Below are 6,970 nucleotides of genomic sequence, written 5' to 3'. Positions count from 1 at the left end.
ACAAGAGAAAAGAACAGAATTGAAATGTAGAAATAAAAGTTGTCAAGGCTGCTTAAATCACATCAGTATTCACAAAAACAATATAAACTACCACAGTATTACATGATACATAAAGAAAATAGGGTAATGATGAAATCAGTCATCAAACATTACTGTAGAGAAACGTACCAACACACAAACATCAGCAACATCTATTTGGAAGCGGATGGAGAGACGAGGATGTTTGTGAGCGTGCATGTGTGAACGTGAACATGCATGTGTGACCATGCAACAAGGACCAAATGTGTGCTTGCAAGAGGGCTGTGACCTTGCTGCACCCCGAAGCATCAGGCGGAGACAGGGGGGAGCCCGAGGCCCCAAAAGCCCGGCAAGTCCACAGAGCCCAGGACAGCCAAAGCAGAGAGAGCAGCGGCCCACTGTGCGACGGGGTAGGGGCACCGAGCAGCCCAGGGCGACAGTGAGCAGGCCCAGTGGGCACCGGGCACTTGTTTATTTTGAATATGCAGATAGTACTGGGATTACCTATCACTAGTAAAGGAATTCTTTGCACAATATCATATAGATATTGTATAGAATTTATGGAACCAAAATAAAGCACCTATCTATCTATCTATCTATCTATCTATCTATCTATCTATCTATCTATCTATCTATCTATCTATCTATCTATCTATCTATCTATCTATCATATGCTCACATATACAGTACATAGACTTCTCTGCCTGTATCTCTGTGTCATATCATTTAGGGAGTAATGAAAAAATCATCACCAAAATCATTGATGAATATTACCATTATACCCAGTAAACATCATGTTTTTATACATTTTTTTTCAAAGTTGTTTGTATCTTTAAGATGTTGAATTTATATTCCCTTCTTGATTACCTCCATCCCAATTCCTGAATGAATTTTCCATATTTTACAGTAATTGTTGTAGCCTTATACATGATGGTTGCTGTTTGGTGATACAATATCAGTGAATTTTAATGGTTTTGACTGAAATTTAGAATCTCAGTACAATAATGTACATATGGCAGAACCAGCTCAGTAAAGTGAGGTCCAATAACTGTTCTGCTTTGTGTGTGACTGCAGTGCTTCTAGAAACATTGGACTGTTTTATTTACGTGCGGTTTCCAGCTCAGCTTGTCTTCTACTGAAACCCCAAGAAATTTGTTTTCGTGCACCTTTTCAGTTTCAACACCATCTATTTCTATTTGCACCTTTGTATTCACTGTGCTTTTACCAAATGACGTAAATTTCTACTTATATTTAATGATAATATGTTCAATTCAAACCATAATTTTAGTTTTTTCATTTCCTGGTTTTATCCGTTTTCACTTGATCAATACTTTCACCTGAACCAAAAATATTTGTGTCATCTGCAAAACGGACCAATTTGACCCATTTGAACCCCTGAGCCGCTCATATCATTCATATACAGGATATACAATCTGGGGCCCAACACAGAGCCCTGGGGAACCCACAAGCAGGGTCCTAACACCCGGAGCAGGGATTTCCAGTTTATTGTACGATATGGTTGATTGTATCAAACTTAAAAAAAAAAAAAAAAAAAAAACTCCTTAAAAACTGTAAAAACTCCTGTTGCATATTCTTTCTTAGTTGTTGCTTCTGTGATTACTGCAGCTAATTCCAGTTATTGCCTGTGATGTTGACCTGTTTGCCCTGCACCCAGACTGACAGGAAATAGTTTGTTTTACAACAACACATCCAGTCTGCCGAAAAGCTTTTCCAGTATTTCTGAGAGTTGTGGTAATACTGATGCAGGTCTGCAGTTTGTGAATTTATCTTTTTTCCTAGCTTTTAAAGTGGACTGACCTTTTTTTTCTCTGGTTCGAAGATGTGCCGGTTTGAAAAGACAAACTGCAAATCTGTATTATTGGCTAAAATATCCCCTCAATGACCTGCTTAACTAACGCACGTCATTGCCATGGTGGTCTGTGGATCTTTTATTTGTTCACCACTTCCTCCATATTATAACTCTCAATACCATTTATGACAAAATATATAGGTAGGTTGTTTTGTCAAGCACCATCTCTAATAATATTTTGTATATTTCATCTCCCTAATAATATTTTATTGTCCTACAATGTCTTCTTATAATATCCCTGTTTGCTTAATGGTATAATATTAATTAGCTTATATTTTTATATTTATCTTCTGCAAATACTTTTCTTTGCTTTATGAAGTTCCTGTAGAGTAAAAGTTTCTTTACAGGCATTTCTAAAACCTTTAGTTAACCATAGACTGTTTTTATGTACTAGTTTATTAATGGGATAGTGTTTATCATATCATGAAGTAAATTTATTATATCATCACCAGCTCATTCCCCCGCTGAGCTGGTGAATGTGGCTGGGGAGAGGGAAGATGGATGGATGGATGGATGGATCAAATCAAAAATCAAATCAAACTTTATTTATAAAGCCCTTTTCATGCCAAAGGCAACACAAAGTGCTTTACATGAATAAGAAATTTAAGCATATTTCAATTCATGCATGTTAAAACAAACCTTTACACATCAAAACAGAATTACATAAAAATTAAAAACACTCATTTGGATCTTTCACACAGTCACACACACAAAAAGCAGGTTAGAAATAGAGGTTTTGGGAAGACCAGAGCGCAAGGCATTACAGTAATCTATTCTACTGGAAATAAAAGCATCAGCCCCTCTTTGCTGGCAGAGAGAGGAATGGCAATGTTTTTAAGATAAGAAAATCTTAAAATCCTAGACGTTAACTGGCTCCAGGTCATCAGGAGCCAGTTAAAGCTGCGTATCATCAGCATAGCTGTAAAACCAACGCCTCCTGATGACGTCCCCAAGAAGCAACATGGACAGATTAAAAAGACTGGGCCTAAAATCGAACCCCAGATTTTATTTCATGGATTGCTGAGGAGCAGTTATCCATACTTACAAACAACTGTCGATCTGTGCGATAGGAGTAAAACCATCTAAGACAGTACCTGAGAGGCCCACCAGATTTCTGAGTCTGTCTAGTAAAATCTGGTGAGCTACTATATCAAAGGCAGCACCAAGATCCAGTAGAACCAGGACAGAAAGTTTCTGTGAGTTTAAGTTAAATCAAAGGTCATTAACAGTCTTTAAAAGGGTGTCTTGGTGCTGTGGTTTGTCCTAAAACCAGACTGATATTTTTCTAAAATCTTGTCTTTATTCAAAAACTCCTGCAATTGAATAAAAACAGCTTTTTCTGTTGTTTTGCTTAAAAACGGTAAGTTGGATACAGGTCGGTAGTTATCAAGAATGATGGGATCTAAATGAGTCTTCTTCAGAAGCGGCCTCACCACCACCGTTTTACAGGCGGCGGGGAAGACGCCCGTCTGAAGAGAGTAGTTTATTCTTTATTCTATTCTACAGTCATTTAGCAGACGCTTTTATCCAAAGCGACTTACATTTGAGAGTAAGAACAACACAAGCATGAATTCAAACAAGATGGGACATCTTTTGTTTACTATGTTTAAAAGCTCAGGTTTAAAGAAAACATTAAATGTTTTTAACGGAGATGTGGGAATTGGATCTAAAAGGTAGGTTGTTGGGTTTAGTTGGGAGAAAACTGGACCAGCATCTTTATATCAACCAAGACAAAACTCTCCAGTGTTCCCTCTGGTAAAAACAAAGCTTCAGATCTGTTTGAATCAATATTTAGACTGGATCTAATAACACTGATCTTATTTCTGAAGTGGTCTGCTCAGTCTTCACATGCAGTGTCTGATGCAGGCATGGAGGACGTGTTAACATCTGGGTTTATTAAAAGATCAGTGGTATTAGAAAGGAATTTTGAGTTGTTATTACTGTCTGAAATGAGACTGGACAAGCGGAGTTCTGCCCTTTTTAACTGTTTTATTGGCAATTTTGAGTTGTTTCTAGTGCTATTACGATACACCCAGTGTCGCAAGCATTGTTTCGATGCTTTGGTTAAGCATGACAAAAGTCATGTGACCACACTGACTGAGGCCTCGGTATGACCTATGCGTAGTTGTTAATCAGTCGAGGCTTTAAAATGGATTCATTCACATTGTAAATTGAAGGCCAGCAACCATTCATCATTTCAGCTTGAAGGAAAGCCTCATGTGAGAATGATGTTAGCTTTTGGGAGATGCTGTTTCCATGGTAACTGCTGAACAAGCTCATAGTGTGTGAACAAAGTGGGTGGTGCCTTCAACATCACAGGTAGGCTGTATTTACCTTTCTTTACATAGGTGATTTTTTAAATAGCCCTGAAAAAGCAGACTTTAAAGTTAAACATTTGAACTTAATCCTGAAGCATCAGAGGAAACGTCTCGGTCTGCAGCTACAGAGGAGAACCACGACCTGCTGAGCTGCTTTCTGATCACCATCAACAGAGTTGTTAATGATTTTAAACTTGGTTATTTATAATTTAATTCTTGTTTTTTTATATGTTTTTTATATGTTCCTGCTACAGATGTAGCACATACTGGTAAACTTTACATTACACCATAACCTAGTTACCTAAACCAGAGTTACCTAACAGCCCCTTTTATCATAAATATGAACAACAGAAGATATGAACACCTGGTAGAAAAAGTTTCCTTTACGGAACACTCTAATATGGAGAAGGAAGAGATCGTAGTGTTCATGCTCTGCTTGATGGAGATGTTACTGACGGACGATACAACCAGGCGTCTCACGTCGAGGCTGGAAGGCTCCTGAAAGTCAGAAGATGAAGAATCCAGCGGCAGGAGATCCGCCGCAGACAAAGGAGACGACGTGTAAGTTTAACTTATTAAACATGCAGCGATTGTATACGTGTCTTATGAGTAAACATTTCAGACGGTTTTCTACTGTCTGTGTTGAGCAGATTACAATAAGTAAATATTTCAAACGGCGGGTTTATTGTAACTCGTGTTCTGTTTCAGACGTTGCTGCAGCTCATTGAACCTCCTCACCGTCCAGCTGGTCCGGAGCAAAGATGATAACTAGTGGGAAAAGGTTGTTCTCAGTTTTACCGATGAGCAGTGGACAGAGAATTTCTGTATGTCCAGGGAGACATTTCAATACATCTGTGGCTGCTTGAAGCTGCACTGGAGAGGATGGACACAACCACCTGCTGCAGGTACTGAAGGAGATGGAGAACAGCCTGGATGCTTTACCTCCTGCCTTCCAGCTAATCACTACACACCTCTTCATAATAAGCATCATGTTCTGGAAGTTCAACAGACAGAACATACATGTATGCATGATGTACACATTTAAAGAGAAAATGTTCCATAGAATATGCATCATTTCATTTTTTTTTTTTTTTTTTTTTTTTTGTTATGTGTAAAATAAAGGTCTCATCATCTGTTATTAAGCTTTGTGTGTTTTATGGACTCATCAGTAGAAAGATGAAGGAGAAATCCGTCACTGAAGGGTTGGTTGTGACTGAGTTATGGTTTAGAATTATGAGGACATAGTCACACAGATTTAGCGTATATGAAGGTAAAAATATAAAAAGGGTGGTGAAATGTTTACAGGTGTGTAATTTGTGTCAGATCTTGGTTAAACATGATAAACTTCGTTCTGTGATATGGAGCATATTATAAAGTTGATAAACTAATGTAATTTACACCCAGGATAAGACTTAAAATGTAGCGACCAAAGATGGATTATTTAATATTTCATAGCTGTGATAAGTTAATAACAACTCAATATTTTTATTAGCTAATATTTTATAGATGTGGCCAAAACACATCTAACAGACACAAACTGAAAACTTCAGACTCTTTACAAAGTCATTTATTTTTATAATGAATACAGCAGAGCAAAAATAACTATGTACATGTGTGTATGCTGCATATCACACTGGCTTTTCCTGCCGCACGCAGGAGTCATTTGCTGCGGCGTTGACAGAGTAAACATGTCGGTGGTACAAGCTGTCCAATTTACTGTTTGTTCGGTTCGTCCCACTCCGGTTGTCGTGGTCCTTAATTTATTTGTAGTCTTGTGTGAGTTTTCTACGTGCGCTGCTTCGCGTTATCCCGCGTTCTCTGACTGAGAGCTGATCGTCAGGAATATTTTTATATTTCGCTGCGAACCTTCAAAACCTCTCTGAAAATCCTCTGTGGCGTAGACGGTCAGAAGAGCTTCGACCTCCTCTGTTGTTTTTGTCCGTATGTGCAACCGTGTTTTTTAAATGTGGCGGGGACACAAAATGCGGAAATCTGGCAAGGGGCGTAGCTACCAGTCACGGAGCAGGAGCTAAAATGGTTCTAGGAACTGAGAGCTTTGGTCCCTAGTTCCTATATGTCGGAATGCGCGAAAAAACGGCCTGGTTCCTGAAAAGATTATAGGAACTGCAAAAGGTTCCTACAGTCGGAAAGAGCCTAATCACGAGCCCGATAGAAGAGGGAACAGAGGGGAGCAGATCCTGAAGCTGAATTATGGAGTCGCCGACAATCAGCATTGTGGGCCAGAAAAGCAGCCGAAGAGATGACCGGGCTCCAGCAAAAGGGAAACTGGTCCCATCAACGTGCGCTGTACTGCCCGACCATGGAGGAACAGACTCCTTTGGGCATTTTTGCATTGGGTGAACTGTCACTGGATGACTGCAACCTCCTGTGCTGCTTCTCATCATGGCCTCTTTCAGCATCCTCCAGCGACGAGAGTAGAAGGTGGACTTCGCCGCTGCACTATCTCGTGGGTTCTGCCTGTCAGTATTGAGCTTCAGAGCGACTGGAGGAACCAGATCCAGATGTTGCAGCCAGGCTTGGTGGACCCGCTTTGGATGGGTGAGCAGGAACCACATCGGACAGAACAGCGTAGCGGTTTGATAATCCCAGGAGCGGTCGGTGAGATCCTGCACCCGAGCTGGTCCAATCACCACAAGCCACCTCCGCCCAGGATGGTTTAGTCCTGCAGTTAGGGTGGTTAGTTGTGGAGGTTAACACAGGAGCCTTTGGTCTGGCTCCCAGTTGAGGCCTCTCCGACATCAGC

Source organism: Melanotaenia boesemani, chromosome 4 (assembly GCF_017639745.1).
Source record: "Melanotaenia boesemani isolate fMelBoe1 chromosome 4, fMelBoe1.pri, whole genome shotgun sequence".
Classification (NCBI taxonomy): domain Eukaryota; kingdom Metazoa; phylum Chordata; class Actinopteri; order Atheriniformes; family Melanotaeniidae; genus Melanotaenia; species Melanotaenia boesemani.
Note: the sequence above shows the minus strand (reverse complement) of the source record.